Raw genomic sequence first — 26,575 nt, 5'->3', positions numbered from 1 at the left:
AACCTAAAATGTTGTATGTTAAATCCAAAGAAACCCCAAGAATGAACTAAGCGTACAATAACTTAATATTCCAGAAAATCAACAGTATATCAAAAACCCTAAAACCTAAATCATTATATTTTAAATCCAAATAAAACCCAAGAATAAAACTTATCGTAAAGCATAATGTTGTCCCCCTTTTGCCTTAGCCTTCATTCAAGTTCCATTTCCCTTAAAGAAATCTAGGTTTTTCCCTTCTTCCTTTGCTCGAACACTCAAAGAAAACCCAAGAATAAACTGGTTCATTTGCTCTTAATCACTCAAACCTAAGTTTTTCTCCCTCTATTCCTATACAATTAGCCTTTTTTACTCGTTTATCTCTTACTCACAATTGTTTTTCTCATACAAATGGAAGGGAAGAACAAATGGGATCCGAATGTTTTTCCTTTCTTCCAAGTTAAACCCTTGATTTCACCTAAAATTTCCCCCAAAATTTATTAATCATTTAATTATTTATTACATATTTCTTTAATATATATTTTAATGTTTATAAATTGTCGGTCTAAATGATACAAATGACGTTCCAACGTGGCGTTCCACAGTCCATGTCAACACTTAACGTGCCAGGTATGTTTTCCGTCACTTCTCTTAATGTCGGATCACAATGAGTGACTGTTTTGTTACCAATCGAAAACGTTATTGACTGATTTGTAACTTTTGAAACATCAATGGTGAAAATGGAAGCGGCCTCAAACATTAGTGACAAACTATATAGTTTACCCCAACAAATATTCATAAATGGTCAAGGGTCGGTTCATGTTCACATATTTTGGAAGGGACCATTTTCGAGGGGTTTACTGAACACTATTCATTAAATGATCGGCTTTAAAAGAATGAAAACCAAAACAATGTTGACCGAACTCCGTTCAGACAAGTTGATGAAACTGAGGGTGGTCCAACAGTCCCCACCTATGCAACTAATAACCGCGTCTTACTGATAATTCTCTTTGACTTGGGTCAACCTTTGACAATGCCTCCAAGGCCACGACCGCCGTACTCCCCAATAACAAAATGCCACGTTCTCGATTCAAACAGTTGACATTTTTGAAGGACCAAAAGAGACTACAGAAAAACTCACTATACATTTTTCAACTCATGTTTATTTGTAGTGATAATGGTGTGTTTGGTTGGGGGAATGTGAGATTCTCATGGGAATAGAATCTATATTTCCCGTTTAGTTGGCTGGGAATGTCATTCCCGGTAATCTTACATTACCAATAGTGATTTTTTGAGGTATATTACCGGGAATATCATTACCTCCCATTCCTTAGGTATTGTTGGATTACCGGCTTTTTGGGCTAAAATGCCCTTAAATTTTTTTTCTTTAAAAAATATCATTATTCTGTCATTGAATAATAAAAATTCTACGAATGTTAAATTACAAATTTATCCTTAAACTATTTTAGATTTACATAAAAAAGTCTATAATTAAAATTTTATATGAAATTCAGGGGTTAAAATAAAATTTTACCCTTTCATTAAACCTTTTTATATTTTCAATTTTGTAAAAAAAATATATAAATTTTATGAATTTAAATTTTTTTAAAGAAAATGTATAAATGTTTTCCAACTTGTTTAAAAAACAAATATATAATAAGGACAGTTTGGTCAAATATATATTCCAATAATCTTTTATTCATTTAACCAAACACGGTAATCTTACATTCCTGCTAAACCAATCAAACACAAAATACAACATTCTCAGTAATCCTATTCCCAGGTAATCTTTTATTCCCACTGGTAATTCCGTGAATCAAACGCACCCTAAGTGGTTTTCTACTTTGAAAATGGTATTTTTGCACGAGGGGTTTTATTGGAATTGAATAAGTGGACCAAATTGAAAGGATCTAGGAATCAGTTTAACAATAATACGAATATTTTTCCACCGTCAATAAAGCCTTTGGCAAGTGTTTGATATAACACACAATAGAAGAAGACAAATTTCAACTTTGTTGAAAGTTGCCTTCCCGTTGGAATTAAGGTATATTTATCCTCAATTAATTTATAACCCTTTAACCATTATAAATAAAAATATTTTTTTAAATCTATTAAGCCGCCTTTAATAAAAGATAATAAAAAGTTTCATTTTTATTAAAAAAATTAAAATTCAAACAATTATATACATGATACTAAATTATCAATACTTAAAAGATTTTAAATAAATATAATTTTTTTTTGAATTAATCACTTATATCTGATTTATCGATGGACTAATCAAGATTAGGTTTTACAAAGGTCTATTATGAGAGCGACCCTCTCAATCCAGTTTGCTTCATACCCAAACGTCAGAATTCGAACCGCTGATCTTACTTAAAGAATTATATTTGTTTAATAAATATAATTATTTAATCAGCTCACACTATTTAAAAAATATAAAAAGTAAATTTTCAACTGATCAAACTTAACCTTAATAATCGAAAATAAATTGTTATCAGGCCCAAAACCCAAGAAGATCGGTGGTCCTCATGGTTACCTTTCATGTCATCTGTTTTTTTTAAAGATCACATGGCCAAAACCGGTCGGTTCAAATGTTTCCTTTCACACTTTAAAAAAAACCCTAATTTGAGTTGCCTTACTCAGTACGCATATCTCAATTTGCCCACTTGCCCTATTGTTTTCTGTTTTCAAAGGAACAAAATTCGAATATTTATTTTTATAAAATTATCCACAAGCCTCTAAAACAAGCAGCTTTTATATTTCAACGGATTGGCCTTTGTTTCATGGCCAGTGTCCGACACACTTTCTCGTATAGCCTTTCTAAGACTGTTTTCTTGGTGTTGAACTGCGGGGGGAAAAACTTGGTTTTGTAAATGACCGCTTATGCATTATCTCATGTGTGAGACATACAAAAAGGTAGCCAACAAGAAAGGAAGAGTCGTCGACCAAGACTAAAGGATTCTCGATGCACCAGTTGATTATGATCGGAGAAGAAGGCTCGTCATTGATGTTATCGGAGGTTTGTAGGGAAAGGGAGATGTCGGTAATGGTTTCAGCTTTGACTCATGTCGTCGCAGGTGATGTGCCTCCAGATGATGAGGAGCTTTCAGGAAATGAAAACTCTGATGGTTTTGGTTCAAGTAATCCTTCGTTCGGGTTTGGTGGGCAAAAGAGAGGAAGAGAAGAAGAGGTAGGTGGCGGAAGGATGGCGGTTGAGCCTGTTGCTAAACTTTGTACGCAGTTTGGTAACTTCCCACATGGAGGCTGCTCATCTGGTGCAGCACAAATGGTCCCAACCTACGAATACAGCTGCAATGAGGTTTTCAAAGAAGAGCCGAGAAGGAGATACAGGGGGAGTGAGACGGAGGCCATGGGGCAAGTTGGCGGCTGAGATACGTGACCCTTTCAAAGCAGCTAGAGTTTGGTTAGGCACATTCGACACGGCCGAGGATGCAGCCAGAGCCTACGATGAAGCAGCTCTTCGGTTCAGAGGCAACAAGGCCATGCTCAACTTCCCTGAAAACGTCAAACTCATAACACCTCCTCTACCCCATCAAACAACAACAACAACAAATTTCCCCATTCCTAATCCCTCAAACACCCTTTTCTCGGTTCCAACATCAACCGACCCAATCGTTCACTCTCAGTCTCATTACATGAACCCGAACTCTCATGTTGCCGGTGGATATCCGACCTATTCTCAGCATATCTTGGGTCCTTTCAACAATGATTTTCCAAGACAGCTACAGCAGCAAAATCAGCCCATATATCCATACGACCAAATAGTTTTGTCAGGTTCATCGGTAGGTTATCATGCACAACCGTCATCATTGTCTTCTTCTTCGCCACCGGCCTCATATCCAATTGTTTTTCCCGTTCAAACGGCGGGTTATCATCTCAACTTGGGTAACAGTCAAGGTGGCAGTGTTGGAGATTTTTCACTGCATTCTTGGTCACTAGATTCTAGTCATTGCACTTCATCCTCTAAATAGCACATTTATCATTTTTTCGGCGTTTTTAGTCATTTTATCAGTGTTTTGAAAACCGGACCAGACCGGCTGGTTCAACCAGGAACCGTTGCCTTGTCCGGTTCAATCTAGACCGGTTGAACCGCTACTAATGAACCGGTCGGAACCGCTGAACTGTTCAAACCAGACCGGCTGAAAACTGAAAAAACCGGGGAAAAAAATGGAAAAAACCGCCAATTTTGTTTTTATAAATTAAACCAAACGACGTCGTTTGTTAAACGAGCCAAGTCGAACTCGAGTATTGCTGAGCTCGACTCGAACTTGAAAAATTTAAAAGTAAGCTCAACTCGACTCAAACTCACGAGCTAAAAATTATCAAGTTAAACTTGAACTCGAAATATAATATTGAAACTCGAACTCGAAATATAATATTGAAACTTGAACTCGAAAAGACTTGAACTCGAAAAGACTTGAACTCGAAAAAATTTAGAATCTCGATTGAAGTCTAAAATTCGAGCTTGATTGAAGTGAAAGAATAGTTCACTCAATGTTCACCAAAAGGCTCCATGATTTTGAATGCCAAATTACATTTATTATTTATAGAAGTTAGTTGGGATGATCTTCTATGTTTCTTAGCCATGTGGGATTGTTTTAAAAAAAATAAATCAAACAATATCATTTTGTTATGATTTTTTAGCCCCAAATTTATTTTTTAATTATAGTTATATAATTATATTTATTATTTAATATGTTTTACCTTAAATATTATGTTGTAGTTAATTTGAATCATTTTGTTTCACTTGATTTTATGGTTTTTAACTTATATATGTTATGACTTGCTTTGAATATGAATTGTGATATAAAAAATTATTTTTTATTTAAATATTTTTGGTATTTTTATTTAATTTTTTAAATAATTATGACGTCGTCCGATTCTTCCAATCGATCGGACCGGTTCGACCGGTTAAACAAGTGAACCGGTAACATGACCGGTTCGCTAACCGGTCCGGTTATGAAAACCATGCATTTTATTGCGCTATATATTGTGATTAAGGTTTTCTTTTCTCACTTTTACTTCATTAGGGGTTGGATAGCATATTTCGAATTTAACTGTTTTAAGAAATAGCAGTTTTCTTGTTGTTATGAAGAAGTTTTATATAGGATGTTTAAGCACATTCTACACATTAATTTTTTTAATGAAACAAATTTAAAATACTAATTCATCATCCTTTGTCATTTCTTCTTTAATAAAATTTAGGGTAAATTATGTGTTTCGTACCTAAACTATAAGTTTTGGTTCGTTTTAATACTTAAACTTTTATTTTTTAAATTATACCTAAAATTTAATTTTTGTTTCATTTTAGTATCCCCTATTCAAAATTTGACGTTCAATTTTGTAAAAAATTGAAAGTTTAGGTACTAAAACGGACCAAAACTGATAGTTTTGATACTAAACACGTTAAATTTTTAACGGTAGTACTAAATGAAACAAAAAAAAATAAAGAATGAATATGATTTTAAAAAAATTACAAGTTTAGATACTAAAACGGATCAAAACTGATAGTTTGATAGTTTAGGTACTAACTATGTAATTTACCCTAAAATTCACTATCATGTCAAAATCACATTAAGGTCGACAAGGTGAATTCTTGTATAAAGAGATACCTTCTTGATTTTGATCACCAAGAGTTTGTCAATCAAAAACCTATTTTAATTAAATTAACTTTTAGCGAGGAGATATTTTTAATTAAAAGTATTTTTTATCAATTAAATTTATAGTGTCATAATGAATTGTCACTCCATTTTTAATCGATATTAAATTTTATATGAATTTGAAATAATATTTTCTTTTGAGTTTCATACAATCTACAAATTAAAAAACTTGAACCTTAAACCGATTCATTTGAAGGAGAGTCTTGGATTGTTTAGAGCCTTGGAGGGACATTGACAGGTTTTTTAGGTCATCGTTTTTCTTTTTGTCTACCGTGTCACTTGCGCCTAATGAAACAGTAGTCACTGTTGTGTTCCGACTATGGAGCATTTGTACGAAGCAAATAAGCAATTGCATTTTTTATTGTCAAAAAAAAGAAGCTTTGAGAAGTTACTGTCAAATCACACGAAGCCCATAGAAGAAAGTAGCAATCTAATAAGCCCAAAATTATCGGGTGACCTAAATTTTACACTGATCCTTCGAATCTCGACCGTCCAAACCCTAAACCCGTATAGAGAAACCCTAACTCATATAAGCGGCTACAGCCCTAACTGCAATCCTCTTTATAAAAACCTTCTACTCAACATTTCCTCAAACCAGCATCCCGAAATCGAATGCACTGCTCAATGTTTTTTTCTCTTATTCTTTTAAAATGTAGGTTTTTTTTTCCTGTAATTTTTTTATTTGTTTTATTGGAATGAAATTGGTCTATGATGATAAATCCAAAAGGCTTGTTTCTCAGAGACATTCGCAGTGGCCGCCTGACAGCTTTCGCCTTTCGCCGGGCTTGAGAGCTTCTGCTGTTTTGCTCCTTCCTTGGATGTCTGAGACTCCTTTTTCACCCCTTTTTTATTTCCATATATAATTTTCTAAATGACAATGCAATGCAATGATCTGTTTTATGCCCTGTTTAGGTTTTTATTGTCTATGCTGCTCCATTTTTTTTCTCATTATGATCGTGCTTGAAAATCCTCCTTTAGTTAATGATGTTTCTGTTTCTTAAAAGTTAGAATTTATTATTATAAATGATGTCTTTTGTGGTGTTGATGATGACAAATCCAGAGGCTTGTTTCTCAAAACATTCGCAGTGGCCGCCTAAGAGCTTTCGCCTTTCGCCGGGCTTGAGAGCTTCTGCTGCTTTAATCTTTCCTTGGATGTCTGAAACTTAACATTACTTTTTTCAGAAAAAAATAATTGCTTATCGCAAACCTCTGCTATTCATGTTGTCAACAAATTGAAATTTAAAGTGCTTTGAACTCGGCCGCGCTGTAATTAGGTGCGAAGTCAGTTTTGTGTTCATGAAACCTTTTGTGTTATGCATAAATTCAACTTTCATTATGCAACCTTAACACAATACTCTGATCGGAGCTTAAAATTGGTTGTCAGATGCCTGCTAAACTAAACCCCCTCTATGACCAGAGAGGAATTCATTTAAAGGAAGTGGAAAATATGAGGACACTAAACATGATCTTTATAAACCTATCGAACAATGGAGTCGGACCTGAGCCACTTGTGGAAAACAGATAAAACATATCAGAAATCAAAGGCAACCAAAAAAGGTTAAAGAAATAAGGACACTCGGAGAATGATATTATTAGAATGTAATATTATTTTAAGAATATTATATTATCTTGTTTAATAAGAATGTAAAATTATAGTACTTGATTAAAGCGATATAAATTAGTTGAACGCATATTTTATTAAATTATATATTTTTATATATGTTTTTTAAAATTAAATTTTATTATTAGATTATAAATAGTTGAATAAAAATTTATAAAAAATTTAATTGTCATACTATTTAAATAAGAATATAAAATTATAGTACTTGATTAAAGTGATATAAATTAGTTGAATGCATATTTTATTAAATTATATATTTTTATATATGTTTTTTAAAGTTAAATTTTAGTATTAGATTATAAATAGTTGAATAAAAATTTATGATTTTTTAAATTGTTATACTATTTAACTTTTGAGAAAAAAAATATTTAATATATAATTAGTATATTAAACTTATATTTTTAAATAATTTTCATGAGTATCATGTTTATTTATATAAAATATAATATAATATAAAAAATAATATTATGGTTTTGAGTGGGTAAAAATATTATTTTTATTAACTTATAATTATTACAATTTTACAATAATATTAATTTTTACCTCATAAATTATAAATAATTAATGTATTGAATATTAAAAATATAAAATAAATTTAAATATTTAAATTTATTAATATTTTATTAAATTAAATATTCTTTATATTATTATTATTATTATATTTAGGGTAAAGTATAGTAATGGTCACTGAACTTTTCTAAAACTTTCATTTAAGTCCCCCAACTTTTAAAACTTGCAATACAGTCCCCCAAAATTTAGTCTGTTTGCAATATGGTCCCCACACAGTTACGTCGGGGACCATATTGCAAAAGGACTAAATGTTGAGGGACCATATTACAAACGGACTAAATGTTAGGGGATTATATTGCAAGTTTTAAAAGTTGGAGGACCTAAATGAAAGCTTTAGAAAAATTCAGTGACCAGTACTATACTTTACCCAAAAAAATTATTTTCTCTGTTTTGACATTTATTTTTTTCTTGTTTTCTTTTCTTTTTTTAATGAAAATTTTAAGTATTTTCAGCCTATTTTTGCTACAATTAAACCCACTATTTTTAAATCTTTTTTATCATTTGATTTAAGTCATCTTACATTTTAACTTAATACTCTCATGTTTGGATCACAAATATTATCTTGAGATATAATCTTACGTTATAAACAAGCAAAAATTTTGAAATAATTTATGTTAAGACAACACATGCAAAATGCAAAGAAAATGTAATTGTAAGTGAATCGAGTAAACTTTAATGCAAATTTAGATAATAAAATACATTAATTAAAAATATAAATAAAATAAATGTTTGAAAATGAATAAGATTAACTATGTGTGCAATTACTATAAATTTCATTCCCCCATAAAGTATATGCTAATCCTAGGATAGCCGAACGCATGCATGTTTGGAATAATATAAAAATTAGGGTAAAGTATAGTAATGGTCATTGAATATTTTTAAATCTTTCATTTAGGTCCCCTAACTTTTAAAACTTGCAATATAATCCCCTAACATTTAGTCCATTTGCAATATGGTCCCTCAACATTCATTCTGTTTGCAGTATGGTCCCCGACGTAACTGTTGGGGGATCATATTACAAACAGACTAAATGTTGGGGGACTATATTGCAAGTTTTAAAAGTTGGGAGATCTAAATGAAAGATTTAGAAAAATTCAGTAATCATTACTATACTTTACCCTTATAATTATAACTTTGAGTAAAGTGCGGATTTTTTTTTTTTTTTGAGAAAGATTGTTATAAAATGAATTCATTAGTCTACGTTTATTCTTATTCAAAGTGGTGGTAATTGTTTAGTATTATTGAAAAAAATATTATTTATTGGTAATAATCTTTTCTGTGAATTAAATGTGAGAATACAATTCCAAAAAAAAAATTCTCCTTTGTAATGATATTTCTGCGAATCTAACACCACTCTAGACGAACTCCAATTTGACCTAGATACGGACTACAAACTTGATTAGTTAGATTTATAGTATTTATTGGAGCATTTATCTAACTGACCATATCCTAAATGTACTTTTTGATATATTTGAATCTTACATCTTAGGCTAATAATGTTTTGATTTTAAATCTATTTTCTAAAATATGGTTGTTTCTCAAAAATAGGTCAACAAATGATATTTATTTTTAATGATCTATTGATATAATTGATGATAATCAATACCGAATTACATGGTATTCTCGACTAAGAGTGACAGTGGTGCGATTCGAACTCGACCTTACAAGCTCAAATTCCTGAATCCTAACTACACTATATATACTATACTATAATATAAACATTATTATAAATACTATATATAAATATGTATGTATGTAATATACTAATAATATATAGATATCATGTATATTGTATAATATAATACATATATACTATATACTTATAATATAAATAATATATATTATAGTATAAATATAACACTATATAAACTATATGATATATGTAAAAGATGTAAAATGGTTCCGGACGAAAATAGATGTCTACACATACCTCTCTTTCATCCATTATTATGCAACGACAGTAGGACAAAGAAGAAAAATACAGAAATTTACGTTCGGTGTACAATTCAAATATGAGTGGACAAAATAATCTTTTTGTGAAGACGGATTCTCGAAGGTAATCTCGTGTCGTCATAACGTGTTGAAATTAGCTTCTCGGGTCAAGATGAGTGGGAAATAGCTCCTTGTTGTCGAGTTAAACTACGCCAGATGACTCCTCCATTTCAAGTTAAGTTGATTTTAAAATAGTTCTTGAATCGAGCATCATTCGTTGTGAAGTTGAAACTAGACTCGAAAATCTTGGCTGGAAGATAGCTCTTCGCTGCTGAGTTAAGCTAAATTGCATGCGACTCCTTCACCACAAGTTGGGTTGATTTTGAGTGTGCTTTCAAATCAAGTATCTTTCGAAAAATCATGACCGGAAAATAGCTCATTACTTTTTCATGCTTGTATTTTAGCCCTCCGAATTTGTAAAAAATACTTATACACCCCTAATAAATGAGTTGTTATATATATATATATATGTGTGTGTACACACACATATATACCTATTTCTTACATGAATGATAGTAAGATATTGATATGATTACTTGGATTGTTTATATGATATTCAATGTAGTCTTCATATGATATTAAGTCCTTTGTATCGTTTGAATAATTCGGGTGTAAAAGTTTTAAATTAATTTGATTTCAGCTCTAATTTTCGAATGTAACGTCTTCTAAGTAAGATAATTGTACCGAGCAAAGGGTATTACATTTAGCCTGATAGACAATTGACATAGAATAACTTGATTTACTTGATCAGTTTCACCATCTAGATAGAACATACAACTAGCAAATTAGCATGACATGTCTCATGATACCCAAATCTACCTTTTAGAGACACCACTTTTTCTCATCTTGTTATATGAAGCTGCCACATGATACGAAGGCAGAAAACATATAGGAGGGTCCTTTCTCTCCTTACAAAGGAGGAGGATTTTGATTCCGACTCTACTCTCCACTTTTTCTCTTCCCTTTTCTTGGTCTCAGACTATCTGATTTAAATCTCATTGCCACTAATTTCTCTAACCATCCTACTTACAATTCTCTGTCTAAATCAAATTGAATGAACCATCAACAACAGCTACAATTACTATTCTTCAAAGCATTATTAAAATAATAACCCCAAAAAATATTTTTTTGGAAAAGTGTCCACACCAAATTTGTAAGAAAAATAACTGTACCCTAACTAATTTCCGAATGTATAATGTCTTCTGAGTAAGATAATTGTACCGAGCAAAGGGTATTACATTTAGCCCGATAGACAATTGACGTAGAATAACTTGGTTTACTTTATCAGTTTCACCATCTAGATATTTTTTATATAATTTCTTTATATAGAATCATTAAATTATTTTTTAATACAATTAATAATTTTAATTTTATTTTATTATTATATATAAGAAATAATATATAAAAAAAATTATTACTTAAGTTAAAAAAAATAAAATTATACTTTGATTATATAAAAAATAAATATAGTTTAAAATCTGAATTAAATCTTTGATGAAATTAATTTTTAAAATTTAAATTTATTTGAAAAATATGAAATTATTTTTATACATATTAAATTAATTATTATTTTAAATATTATATTAACTATATTTCAAATTATATGTGAAATATTTATATTTATAAACCATTAATTAAATTTGCTTTTAAATACAAACACAAGTTAAATACAATACGTTGTAAGTTATAAATCAAATACTTAATACAAAAAATAAGTGCTCAAACTATACCGTCTTTCCCAAATAAGTGCCTAAATTATTTTTTGACTCATCCAAGTGGCTAACGTTGCAAATATTACTTTTAGGTGCCCGAACCATCAATAGCATTAATTTCCACTATTAAGTGACAAGTGTCACAATATGATATTTCGATAGGAGACATTTTAAGAAGCTGCTTGATGGCGAAGTTAGTTTGGGAAAAACTGAAACCGTACTCCCCTAACAACCACCTAGAAGAAAGGAACTTCATTGTTTGGCCAAAGAGTAACTGTTTTTCATGGAAAAAATCAGGCGATGGAGCTTACTAGGGCACCATGTTCACGACTACCATCTGGAGTTTATGGAAATATAGAAACGAGGTTGTGTTTAATAACAAAGGGGATAATCCGACTCATATTGTGAACTATAGTCAGTTAAACTAGCTACAGAATCTAAACAAAAGGTTACTTCTAAGCCAATTGGGGTGAAAATGTCAAAAACCCCTCAAGGCACTTGGTTACCGAACACAGATGGCGCATGCAAATCTACTTCGGGAATGGTAGCAGTCGGAGGCTTAGTCAGAGACATGAATGGGGACTGGATTGTTGGATTCTTAAACCGATTTAACGAAACCGATAGCGCTAAAGCAGAACTCCGAGGAGTCGAGGAGGGTCTGGTACTTGCAAAGCACTTGAGCATCAGGAATCCAATTGTCGAATTGGATGCCAAAGAGATTGTGGAAATCTGAACTACGAACTGACAAACAATTCATAGGGGACTTCACTATTAAACGAATGCGAGGAGATAAAAGACTGGAACTGGGTTAAAGAGATTAGGCACGTTAATAGAGAGGAAAAAATGCGTAGATATCCTGGCCCGCATGACTTTAAAGATGGAGGAAGAAGCGTGCGTTTTAAAGGACCCTTAGGGAGCTAATTCCTCTTTTACTGGCTGACACTAACAACGAGTGTACGATGAGATTGTAAAAAGTTTAGACTCAACTTCCCATTTATGTACCAAAAAAATTGTAAAAAATTAAATAAAAAAAATAACTTCAGTTCGATTCAAGTAATTCCAATTTTAAATTTGTGAATCATAGCCAGTCCGAACACTGTGATTTAAATTCTTCATCTGAAAATGTTAATCCTTAACAAACTCCAACTAAGAGTAGAATGAAATCATAAGGGATCGTAATTGAAGAAATGTTTTGTGCAAGAAAATAAATGAAAACGTGTTTTCATATTTCTCTTTCACCAGAAATTTTACGGAAGGAACCAATAATTATAAGGATGGTATGTTAAATATAACACTTAAAAGATCATGAAGAAAAAACAACCAACTCAAACAAAAAATTTAGTCCCAAATTGAAAGAAACAGAGAAATCACTGTTAAACCTTGGGCTGGTTTTGTAGAAGCCCAAAATTGGAACAACTTATTTCCCAATGCCAAACAAAGTTCACGCAACACTTGAGCAAAAAAACACAGCGTCCCCAAATTTCACGAATAATTGCGAAATTGCTAAAAGTACAGCTATTTATATAAATCTTTATGTAAATAATCATATTTTTACGAAAAGACATGAATATTCTTATAAATAAAACACAAAATAACACCAAAAAAAATTAGAAGTTTCATTCTGTTCTACTCCACATTTGTATATTCAAAGAATTCTTTTTAATCCCTGTGGTAGAGAGAAGGATATAACTACTCGAAAGCGAAGATGGAAGATTTCAATTATGGTATCGGTTCGATAACTTTGATGTTGATGGTGGTTGTTTTATTATTCTTCGCTCCAATCGGAATGTCGGCGGTGCAACCTCCTCCTGCTTACATTGGTCTCATTTTCACTTTGGTGTTGGTTGTCATTTACATCTACCTTTCTCGTGCCTCCAATATATGATGACAATAAACTCTGTTCGAAATAATAACCAGATTTTTATTTACTTGTACGTGTGATGACAATAAACTCTTGTTGAAATAATAATCATGTTTTTGCTTAGTTGTATGTCTAATGACAATAAACTCTTGTTAGAATAATAACCTGTAAAAAATATTTATGTTTCTTTCAGTTTGTTTATTAATAAATTGAAGAATATGAATTCTGTTGAATTTGACCTGTACGTAAACCACGCAGGTACTTTTTTATGCTTTATTTGTACATTGTATATATAAATCTCTTCTTGTCGTTTATTATTATTGGACCACATGAATAAAAAATACCCACTACTCCTCCACTTAATTTCAAGTTTACGACTTTCAAACAAAAATGTTTTATTAAACTCGAATTCACTTTTGAATTTATTCATCTTTTAATTAATTAAGGGTAAAGTATAGTAATAGTCACTAAATTTTTCTAAAACTTTCATTTAGGTACCCCAACTTTTAAAACTTTCAATACAGTCCTCCAACATTTAGTCTATTTGCAATATGGTCTGATGTTACACTACCGTTAGTACATTTGCAATATGGTCACTGAACTTTTCAAGTGCTTGCATTTAGGTCCCCCAACTTTTAAAACTTGCAACACAGTCTTTAATTTTATTATAAACCCTAAATTTCTTTTCGATCTCAAATTTCCTTTTTCGCTTCTCTCTTCTCATTTCCAACGTAACTTTTCAGTCGGGGATGTAAGGGAAATTCTAATCTAACTTTGAATATGTGGAGGTGTTGACTTGAATAAGAGTCGATTAAGAGAAGACCTGACCAAGGGACTATCGAGACCATCAACGATTCAAGGTGTAATGTTAGATACAAGTCATCTCAGGTGAAGCATATATGTTCGATGAAATGCTTGTGAGAAAAAATGGGGTTAGAAATGCAGAGTTGACAAATACTACTAAGATGAACTAAATATCATTGTTGAAAGTCACCAACAAAGCTGGAATTATTTTGTATAAATGTCATATAATAATTTCTTCGTTTAATCCTTGTGGTTAAAGATTTTCCAACATGATCAAATATAATGAAATCCCAAACAGTGCATTCACTTCTCGGTCTCTTTCGCTCACATGCACTCTCGTTTGGTTTTTGTTCTTCAATTTTCCGCCATGTAAAATTGTAAACACAAGAAGTGCTCTGTCTTTCAGCTTTTTATTTACAAAGAAAAAATGGAGGAAAAATTGTTGAAACGCAACACCGGTTGCGTTTATTTCTTAGCCTCTCCCCTCACTGCTAGAAGGTATTTATTTTCTCTTTTGGGCTATCCGAAAGTAAGCTTTTCCTCTTTTGCACTTTCCCATTCTCAACTCGCATTGTGTGTTTTTTGTTGAAATTTTTATGTTTCTGGAACTGCATGTTAATGATCTGGATATTCAGTGTTAGAGTTTTGAACCAAAACCATCTAATTTTCTTTCTTTCTTCTTAATCAAAATTGTTAGTACTCCTTATGAAATATATTCAGTCCATTAGAATAGAAGCGAAAAAGGGTTTTAGGCTAAATTTTTTTGATCTTCTTGTTTGGTTTTTCTTTAAATCAGGGAATTAGTTGTGAGTATCGACATAGTGAAATCGTCATGCTCAATCCGAGAGATTGTTGTACTAGTTTACTGGATTTTTATTGATCCGACCTATTCTTTTCAGCGTCCTGTGAGCTCGTATTCTTTTTAATAAGTTCATGTTGATTATGAGACTGATATATCGTGAACGAATTGGATTGTTTACATGTTTTGGAAATTTTACAGTTGAATTGTATTGGATTATAACTTTAGAAGACAATTCTGCATGCACACAACTCGAAAGGCATCATGACAGGGTAGTATATTTGGAGCAACTACTTGACCCAGTCATGATGCCTTTCGAGTTGCGAAAGAGACTGAGAGGTGAATGCGCTCTTTGGGATTTCATTATATTTGATCATCTGTTGGAAAATATTTAACCATAAAGATTAAACGAATAAATTATTATATGCCATTTATACAAAATAATTCCAGCTTTGTTGGTGACTTTCAACAATGATACTTAGTTCATCTTAGTAGTATTTGTCAACTCTGCATTTCTAACCCCATTATTTTCTCACAAGCATTTCATCGAACATATATGCTTCACCTGAGATGACTTGTATCTAACATTACACCTTGAATCGTTGATGGTCTCGATAGTCCCTTGGTCAGGTCTTCTCTTAATCGACTCTTATTCAAGTCAACACCTCCACATAATTCAAAGTTAGATTAGAATTTCTCATGCATCCCCGACTGAAAAGTTACGCTAGAAATGAGAAGAGAGAAGCGAAAAAGGAAATTCGAGATCGAAATGAAATGAAATTTGGGGTTTAGAATAAAATTAAGGATTATGTTGCAAGTTTTAAAAGTTTGGGGACCTAAATGCAAGCGCTTAAAAAAATTCAATGACCATATTGCAAACGTACTAACGACAGTGTAACGTCGGGACCATATTGCAAACGGACTAAATGTTGGAGGACTGTATTGCAAGTTTTAAAAGTTGGGGACCTAAATGAAAGCTTTAGAAAAGTTCAGTGACCATTACTATACTTTACCCTTATTTATATTGGCAACAAATTACAAGTAAATAAATAAAAACGATATGAGAGAAAGAGAGATTTCAATTTTAATAAATAAAAACGATATGAGAGAAAGAGAGGATTTCAATTTTTATATTTAAAAGAAGAAGAATGATGCAGATTTACATGAATGCAGAAGAAGATGAAGAAGAAAATGATTAGGGTGAGGGAGAGTTTGCGGGTGTTTGGAGTTGAAAGAAAGAGACCATTACGATTTAGGAACGAAGCATACCGCCTTATTTATTTGAGTTGTACTACGGGCCCTTATGGGGCCGCCTTTACAAAACCGAGTTATATTTTATTAGAATTAAGTCCACCTTCTGTAACCTCCTCATCCATTTGTTTTACTCCATGTCTGTTCAAATCCTCCAACAAACTGTTCCAGTTAAATGCTCAACTGTTTAGACAGTCCAATTGAATTCACGAGATGACCAGAATGATGCAAAAGCATACTCGGTTGAAGCATTACACTCAAGGTGCGTTTGGATGGGGGAAAAGAAGATTACTCGGGGAAGTTTTTCAGAATGTAATACCATATTTTAATTGTAAAGATTTCCCAATAAGGGGTAATAAGTCATTCCCAATAGTAGTATTTTAGTGGTTTATTACAGGTAATGTCATTCCCCCAATTCCTTAGATATTAATCTTTTTCCATGACTTTGGCCTAAAATGTCTTAAAACAATTTTTTTTTTCAAAATTATCCTTCACCTAACCGTTGAATAAAAAAATCTTCGAAGGGTAAATTGTAAAATTTTCCTTAAACTATTTTAGATTTTAAAAAAATCCACAATTAGAATTTTATATGGAGTTTAGGGGTTAAAATAAAATTAAACTCTTTCATTAAACTAATTATCTTATAAAAATTTGTAAAAAAATTATATAAACTTTATGAATTTAAAGTTTTTAAAGAAAATATATAAATTAAAAAAAATATATTTTCTATGATCTTTTATATAAATATTTTCTTTTGAATATTTAGAATTTAACTTGTTTAAAAAACAAATATATAACAATGACAATTTGGTAAAATATACATTCCAATAATCTTTTATTGTTTTAACCAAATATTGCAATCTTACATTCTTGCTAAACAAACAAAACACAACAATGCAACATCTCAGTAATGTGCTAGGTAATGTTACATTCCGGTAATTCTATTCCCGAAGGTAATGCTACATTCCATGAACTAAACGCACTCTAAGGGTAAACTACTTTGGTAGTCACTAAATTATAAGGTTGATTATATTTTGACCATTGAATTGTCATAATTTAACAATTTAAATTATATCAATCAAGTCACTTATCACTAAAAATCAATAGAAATATTGATATGACAGTTAAATAAATTTATATAATTACACATTCAATTCTTATTATTTATATGTACTCCCCAAACCGTAAGCGTTAACTCATTTGTACCATCAAACTTTCAATTTTGTAAATTTTAATTCAATTATGTCATTCCGCCGTTAATGACTTAATGGAAATGACATGATAACTGCACGTCGTGATGTTGTTGATGTGGTTTGAGCTCTAAACCCATGGAAGTAGAAGTTAAAGTTTAACCATTGAGCCAACTTAAGTTTTTGTTATATTTTTATAAAATTTCTAAAAATTCAAAATTTCAGTTAAGATTAATTTTAAAATTTTAAATAACCTAGGAATAAATACCTAATTTTTTAATTATATTTTTCTTTTTCTTACTCATCCTTTTCATCTACATACCCAAACAAAAAGTTGGAGGCCAAGTCCAAAAGGGTAAGGGAGGAAAGAGACGGAGAGAGTGGACCTTTCAACGACCGAGTTGTAAGTGCAAGAACGGTGACTTGACCGAGTTGGCACACAACACCATCTCATTCAGAGTGAACTTTCCTATTCCATGAAGAAAGAAGATTAGAGTTTCGAAGCCTTATTTTGAAAGAGATAAGAGCTTCCCTTTGTAGGTTTCTCTCTTCTCATGCTCTAACGGCGCTTGATAACAACAAGAAGAAAACAAATGGAGAAGAAAACAGAGGAAGTGAAATGAAAGCTTAGACTCCATATCAAAGAATTGAAACTTAATGGTGAAATGAACATAGAGTGATTAAGACATGAATGATCTAAGTAGGGAAGAAAAAGAAGAGAGAGATATACATAAAACAAAAGAAGGGAGGGAGAAGGGTATTTTGGCACAAAAGTGGTGGAAGAACTTTAGAACAGAATACCTCATTCTCATTGAATAATTCACAAACTACATTGTGTAATATATATATATTTGCAAGTTCAGAAACTAACTGCCTTTAACGACTCTAACAATTATAACTACCCAGGGATTCAAATAGCGGAATGTAACCGTAATATCGGCCATTATTTCGCGATAGCGCCGCCGTCCGAAATCGATATTCAAAAAATTACGGTGGGTAAGTAAATCACAACAATAGCGGTCTGTCGCGACCGCTATTTAGTGTTTAACGGTGAATAGCATCGATAACGGGACGCTATTCTGTTATTCACAAGTTTTCGCATAAAAGAAACCCATTGCCCTAGCTTGCTCTCATCATCAAAATAGAGCAAACATTAAAAAAGAGAGAGAGACGCAAGCAACGGCACAGAAAGTGAGTAAGCCTTTTATCCGGTTGAGAACTGGTCGATAAGTAAATGGTCTTCATTTTTATGCTCATATTTGCTCATTCATCTTCTTCTTCACTTACTGAAGATGGTATGTACTATTACTTTCCTCTATTTTTTTAAAGCTCTAATTTGCATTGTTTATGAATTATGCTTTCTGGGTTTCTTGTTTTGTTTGAGATATGTTAATTCTTTTAGCTACAGTAGCTTGATGAATCGGGTTCAGTTGATTTTAGCTAATACATTAACTTGAGGGGGGAGTTGAGAGACAGAGATGGCTCTGCCGTGAGAGAAGGTAGGGAGTTGATTTGCGTGGGAGAAAGTATAAGTAGGGGAATTAATTTTAATTTTAAATCATTAAATTATAATTTAAGAGAGAGTAATGTGGGTTATGGGTTGTCTTTGATTTCAAATTAGAGATGATTTTTTTTAAATAATTTTTAAAATTATTTGAAGAGTCAAGTTTTTAATTTTTTAAATAATTTTTAAAATATAATTTTAAAGGATATACTAATTTGACATCCCTCCCACCTTTTAGAATTTATAATTTAATCCTTAGTTTAAAATGTAAACTTTTATTTTTATTTAATTTAGTCCTAATTTCTATTTGGTTAAACTATATTATATATATATATATATATATATATCCTTTTCGCTTAGAAAACATTCTAAAAATCATTAAAAATGATTCATTATAATTATAATTATTTTTATTATATTTTAGGATAAGTTGTGCAAAATTTAAAAAAATCACGACCGTGACACCCGCAGTGACCGATGGCATTCGTTATGCCCTCAACCGCGATAAACGCGATATGATCGAACACGTGACCGCGAACGCTATTTTCTACACTCCACTGGGAACTAAAAATATTCTTGATTCCCAACTTGGAAATTAGATAGCTATGCTGTTGAGAACAAAGAGCTTTAGTCATCAAGTCTGCCAACTGGTCTGCTCGAATTAAACCCCTTTGAATTTTTCCCCCAGTTAAAATGATAATCTATTTCGATATGTTTAGTCCGTTCATGGAACGCAGGATTAGAGGCTATTTGCAGAGCCGGCTTGTTATCACAAAAAAGCGTAACTGGCTCCTTTGAATAAATCCCAAGATCCTGCAACAAGCCTACCAGCCAGACTATTTCTGATGTCGCAGCAGCCATGCTCCTGTATTTAGCCTCGACTGAAGATCTAGTAATCGTACATTGTTTCTTAGATTTCCAGTTTATCAATGACTCTTCTAGCTTTACACAAAAATCGAAAACCGATCTCCTTGTCATGGGACATGACGCCCAATCTGAATCACAAAAAACAGTCAATTATTGAGGCCTTGAACAGAATTCCCAAACCAGGCTCTCTTTTTACATTCCTTACTCTTAGAGCTGCTTCCATGTGAGATTTATTGGGTTCTTGCATGAGCATGAATCGACTCAAATGATTCACTGCAAAAGTAATATCGGGCCTCGTGTGTGTTAAGTATATTAACCTCCCCACAAGCCTCTGAAAAATTGACTTGTCTTCCAGTAAGTGGTCTTCAATGCACTGCCGTGAAACACGATCATGTTCTGCTGTAGTCAGCTTCAAACTCTGCTCAAGAGGCGTTACAGCAACCTTCGCTTCTTCCAAACCAGTGTCTTTGATTAATTCTAAAGAATATTTCCTCTGATTCAACAAAATACCTTGCTTAGAACGTTGTACTTCAATCCCAAGAAAGTATCTTAGTTCACTAAATCTTTCATCTTGAAATTCTGATTCAAAATTTTCTTCAAATCCTCGATCATCTCAAAGTCATCACCTGTAATCAGCAAATCATCGACATAAACCAGAAGAACTACCATCCTGCCATTATGCTTCTTATAGAATAATCGTATTTTCTCTGCTCATAGCCAGCATTAACCAAGGCCCCGGTTAGCTTTACATTCCACTGTCGCGAAGCCTGCTTGAGACCATATAACTTATGCAGCCTGCATAACCGTTCCCCTGGCTGCAAAACCCCTCAGGTAAATCCGTACAAACCTCCTCATTAAGATCACCTTGGAGGAAGGCGTTGAAAACATCCATTTGATACAACCTCCAATTAAAAGCAGCAGCAAGAGCAAGAACTAATTGCACAGTCACCATCTTCACAACAGGAGAAAAAGTATCACTATAATCGACACCATGTTTTTTATTATTGCCTTTGGCAACCAAGCGTGCTTTGAAACATTGTAATTCACCCGAAGCAAGGTATTTCACCTTGTAAACCCACTTACAACCAATAGACATCTTTCCTATAGGCAATGGAACAATAGATCATGTTTTTTTTTTTTTTAACTTTAAAGCTTTAATTTCATCTTGCATAGGTTGTACTCAACAAGGATTTTTAATGGCCTCGGAGAAAGAATGTGGTTCAATGATATTAGAAATGGTATTAACAAAGGATTGTGTAGAAGGTGAAAGATTAGAACAGGAGCTAAAAAACTTGGTAAAGGAGATGACTGACAGGAGCAAAATAATCCTGATGCCAACTAGGTGTTTTAATAATTCTATATGATTTTCGGGTAGGAAGAACAGTAGGTTGTGCTACAGGTGCAGCAGGTAAATCAGACTGAATAGATTAACCAGGATCAAATGAAGTTGGTGCACTTGTTAAAACAGGTGGAGAATCAAGGACAAGAAATTCAGAATCAGGCACAAAAGGAGAAACAGGAAAAAAAAGGAGAATTTGGAGGACTAGACATCTTAAAGGGAAAAACATGCTCAAGGAACTTGACATCCCTATTAACAAAGAATAGACATCTTAAAGGAAAAACATGCTCAAGGAACTTGACATCCCTATTAACAAAGAAAGTCTTACTATCAAGATTAAACAATATGTAACTTCTTGAGTTCGAGAATAACCCATAAACACTAAAGGAATAGCTTTAGCAGAAAATTTATCTTGATAGCGAGGGGTTGTAGCATAAGAAAGACACCCAAAAACCCAAAAATGAGAAGAAAAAAATATGTTGTTTTTGATAAAACACTTGATAAGGAGACTTCCAAGATAAAACAGAAGAAAGTAAATGATTTATGATATAACAGGCAGTCAAAACACATTCCTCCCAGAATTTAATTGGTATATTAGAGTGAAAACGAAGTGCCCTAACCACCTCTAACAAATGCTTATGTTAACGTTCAACTACCCCATTCTGTTGTGGAGTATCCACACAAGAGCTTTGATGAATAATACCTATAGACATAAACAAGGGAGAACAAGCAACATTGAATAACGTAGTTCCATTATCACTACGAATGATTTTAATCTTGGCAGAAAACTGATTTTGAAGAAAGGCAAAGAAATTCTTAAGACATAAAACAACATCAGTTTTCAATTTTAACAAGTGCACCCAAGTCATATGAGAATAATCATCCACTATTGTAAGAAAGAAACGATGGCCAACATGAGTTGAAATTTGATAAAGGCCCACAGGTCAACATTATAAGGGTAAAAGGTGTATCTGATCTAGAATTACTCAGGGAAGGGCAATCTAGACTGTCTAGCAAGAGGACACAGAGAACAGGGAAGAACATCTTTTGAATGAATTAAATCAGGATGCAAAAAAGACAAACGTTGCATATTAGCGAGAGAAACATGACCAAGTCGAGCATGCCAAAGTTGAGTTTTATTATACTGAGCAGTCATACAATGTGACAAATCAACAGAATTAACAATTGGCAAGGAAACAAAACATGTAGGATTAACTGGTTTAATCGTGGCAGAACGAGAAGACTCAAACAAATATAAGCCTTTAATATCCTTACCAATCTCCCTCATCTACCCAGTAGAGAGATCCTGCAGGAGGCAAAAATCAGGAAAAAAACAACACAATTCAAATCATGGGTTAACTCGGAAACAGACAAAAGGTTATGTTTAAATTGATGGACAACTAAGACATTAGGTAAAACAACCCCATGCAACAATTGAAGTGAACCAGAATGTGTAATAGGAGAAGCAGTACCATCAGGCAATCGAACAAAACGAGAAACAACAGTGCAATCAACAGAATTAATCAAAGCTTTAGGATCAGTTAAAAAATGGTCAGTTGTTCCGGTGTATAGAATCCAGAATTCAGTAACATCAGCAGCCAAAGAGGAAGAAATAATACCTGCAAGATGTGAAGCCGAATCACCAGGAATCTTATTCAACAATTCCAATATCTGACTATACTGAGTTGCAGTAAGAGTCGGAGCACCCTTATCAACAGAATCAGTGCTCACAACAGGGGAATGCTCAGCGCAGTGCAAATTGTAGACCTTTGTACGGGTTTTTTTTTATTAATTATTATTATATTTTTTTATTATAATAATTACATTTTTTGTCGGCCAGTCCCAGTAGCCCAAATACAAGCTCATTACAATCAAATTGGGGTCTAGATTCGACCAACCCGTTACAACCATCAGACGCAAACGTGACCCAATCACTCAACCCAGACCCGACTCAACAACCCCAGAGGAGATCCAATCCACCCAGCTCACCGAGGGCCGGATCATACCCGACCCAGAACCAGAAACCTAAATATATTAGGGTTTCTAAGATGGTTTCCAACGCCGCTCAATCTCGTCCATTGATCTAGACCCAAATCAATAGTCTAAATCAGTGGCCATTTAGGGTTATTAAAACCCTAAATCTCGACAACTACTATCACCGCCACTACATGCTGTTGTTGCTACCTCCGACCGCCTCTAACAGTGCCATAATCCTACAATGACCAAATATCAGTGTAAACGGTGAAGAAATGACAACAAATCAACAAAGAAATAGAAAACAAAGCCAAAGATATCCCGAGGATATTTACCATATGAACAGACCAGAATAGGGCACTTATACCCTATATTTCGGGAACCCAAATCATCAAATCAAAATATAAAGAAAGTGAGTTTCTTTTTTTTTAAAAAAAAAAGAGGGAAGAAGTTTCGAAGAGGAACACAAAGTCAAAAAAAAAAAAAAACTCAGAGATTCCAGAAAAAAAAGAAGATAAAAGCATTGAACTAAAAAGAACAAAAGAGAGAAAAGAAGAGAGAAAAGAAACCCCTTTGCAGAAGGTAAAAAGTGTCCTCTTTTTTTTTCTATATCTATGAGTTTCGGGGGTGGGTTTCGTTTTTCTGGGGTTATTTTAGGATAGAAATAGAGATAAGAAGGGAAAGGGTGTTTTTTACTTGTCTTGTTCCCCATGGCCACCGATCTACAGTGGCCGAGGAGGTGGGGTTCCCATCCTCGGGGGAAGAACGGAGGAAGAGAGGTTGAGGAGAGGAGATAGACTATAGTATTTTACTCTTTGGATTTCGAAGAGAGAGATAAGAAATTGAGAAATGAGAAATTTACTGTTGTAATGGGGCCTTATATCTGAAGTACAAAACAATGTCGTTTGATCAGGGGTCTAGGTGTAAGTTTAGCGCGTGGGTAAATTATGTAATGGGGCCTAGGGTTTTTGTAAATTTCTGTTGTGATCATGTATTGTGGTTTACTTGTTTTATATTTTATGCCTCATATTTGCAAATTTTGTATATTGGTCATTTTGCAGTGTATTATTAATATTTTGTAAATTTCAACATTGTACTCTGCGTGTATAAAGTTTACATTTTGATCACTGTTTCTCCAGTTTGGTTTAAATACTGAATTTATATTGTATGTTTTCCTTATTATTTTTTAGTCCTTTGTTTGTATTATATAAAAATGTAATTTAATCATCAGGTCCTTAGAATTACTTTGAGATACTCTTTTAGTCACTGTTATATTTATGTTGGTTTATTTATCTGTTTAGACCCTAATTTTGTTTAAGTTTTGTTTAGCTCCTTTGTTATTTATATATTTGTCATTTTAATCCTTGATATAAGTTTTATTTCATTTTATTTTATTTTTGTTTTTAGTTCTTAGAATGTCCAATTTATATACATATATTTATGTATTATTTAATAGTTCTTTATTATTTATAATAAATTTTAATTAAATAAGGATAGTGTTGCTAAACTTAGTTGTGTTTTAATTCTTTTAATAGACACAGTTTTCTTAATATATATACATTCGAAATTATTTTCAAGAACATTATTTGTAGAAGTACCATTTGATCGAAGTGGTACAGTCCGATACGACTTTTAGTGGAATATGAACTTGAAAACGTAAATATCTTTATCAACTTAAAATCATAATATTTTTATTTCATTTTATTTAATTGATTTATTATTCTATTTTTACAATGTTTAATGTTTTAACTGTTTTTTATGATATATGTTTTAGATAAATAAATCATATTTTATTTTCAGCAAATTTTGATATCATTTGGTAGTAATTCGAAGATAGAATACTCTTTACGGATAAGAAATAGACGAGATAGCTTTCCCGACGGAGAATTGCAAATCTCGGGATTTTTATCAAGTGAAGGATTTTCTTTTACTTTCATTAATATTCAATAAATAGATAGTAGTTTTACTTTTGATTCTAACTTTAAGTTCCACCATTATGACGATATATAAGCAACTAAGTATCGATTTTTGGGCACTGTGGGGTGTTTATCCTTCCCCACGTGTAACGGACTTCCGAACCCCTAAAATATTTCTGATAACGCATATCAGTTTTTGTCTAAAAAATGATTTTTCTTAAAATTGTTTTAAAAAGATGTTTTTAGGTATTCGACCTACCTAATCCAAATGTTGATAACGACCCCTTCCAATTCAAATTTAAATTTATTCAAAATTGTAAATTTTTCAAAATAAAAATCATAATTGTTTTTTAATAACATTTAATTGTGTTTTCAAAAAAATGATTATGACAGCTTAGCGACTCTGCTGGGGACTTTTAGAGAGTCAGGATGTCGGTCGCTTATATATGGTCGTTATGGTGAAAGTTATAAGTTCGAATCTTTAGTTAAGCTATGATCTATGTATTGAATTTTTTTAATTTCTTTATTTTATGTACTAACATTTTATTTGTTTTGTTTTTTAGCTCTATCAAGGTTATTATTAAAGTTTGTTAGTTTTTTTTTTACTATTTTTGAGTCAAAGATTTGTATGTTTCTCCTCACACACATCACGAACATTCGAATAACATAAGCTCTAAACCCAAGCTTCGTTCCAAGTAAGTGGAGTGAACGCTTTACTCTCGTAAGAATTTATTATTCGTATGAGTTTTAGCGAGTAACCTTCGGGATATACATGCCTTATATCTTTGTAGGAATTTATTCCTCGTATGGGTATAAGGAAGTGGATCCCCTTGAATTGAACTCGATTCGTTTACGCCTGTAATGGGTTAGGATTGAGGGTTTGGCAGCCCAAGAGGACACCAACATTAAGGACAATTCAAGTACCTTTTTTGTTAGAGCTGAAACCATGCATATAAAGAACCTTAGAACTGTTACCCTAGGTAGAGTCATGCCAAACCTTTCTCCGTAGTAGGCACCCGAAATAGGCGTACACGAAGGAGAAACCTACTCTAACCTTTTATTTATTTACGTATTTATTTTCGATTATGAAGAACATATGCATTCTTTTCGAATAAGAGCATGTGAAATAGAATTTATGTGCAGTTATGGTTTAATTAAATAAATTTAGGAGGGTAGATAGCATGTTTAGGTAGGAACCTTTTTGATGAATTTTATTCGGGTATATAGCATATAAATAGATTCAATTGATTTATCGTTATACATATGTTTTATGCTGAATTTTTATACTTGTTTTAACTAACTGTTTTATTTGTTTGTTTTGTTTTGTTATATTTTCTTCATACTGCATGTACATATCATTAGAAAAGGCAATTGATTTGTGAGTATCGATAAAGTGGAAAGACTTTCACGATGGAAAAGAGTTTCCTAAGCAAAGAAGTGAATCGGAAGATGTAAGGAATTGGTCCGAAACCAAGCAGAAAGAGCAAGGGGATAGCCTCCCAGGGAACTACGTGTCAG

At 32.4% G+C, this 26,575-nt stretch overlaps 2 non-coding genes and 1 pseudogene across 2 annotated transcripts; all 3 read left to right on the top strand.

The window, feature by feature from the left end:
* The first annotated feature begins 2,906 nt into the window (after nucleotides 1-2,906).
* On the top strand, nucleotides 2,907-3,968 carry LOC120199857 (annotated as a pseudogene).
* Nucleotides 3,969-6,360: 2,392 nt separating this feature from the next.
* Nucleotides 6,361-6,487, top strand: LOC120199872. Its single transcript, XR_005523493.1, has one exon. It is a non-coding gene; the product is annotated as a small nucleolar RNA SNORD14 (small nucleolar RNA).
* Nucleotides 6,488-6,696: 209 nt separating this feature from the next.
* On the top strand, nucleotides 6,697-6,821 carry LOC120199873. The gene has a single exon (XR_005523494.1). It is a non-coding gene; the product is annotated as a small nucleolar RNA SNORD14 (small nucleolar RNA).
* Nucleotides 6,822-26,575: the final 19,754 nt, after the last annotated feature.

This window comes from Hibiscus syriacus, unplaced genomic scaffold (genome assembly GCF_006381635.1).
Source record: "Hibiscus syriacus cultivar Baekdansim isolate YM2019G1 unplaced genomic scaffold, ASM638163v2 tig00005678_pilon, whole genome shotgun sequence".
In the NCBI taxonomy this organism is placed as follows: Eukaryota; Viridiplantae; Streptophyta; class Magnoliopsida; order Malvales; family Malvaceae; genus Hibiscus; species Hibiscus syriacus.
Note: the sequence above shows the minus strand (reverse complement) of the source record. Positions and strands in the feature narration are given on the sequence as shown.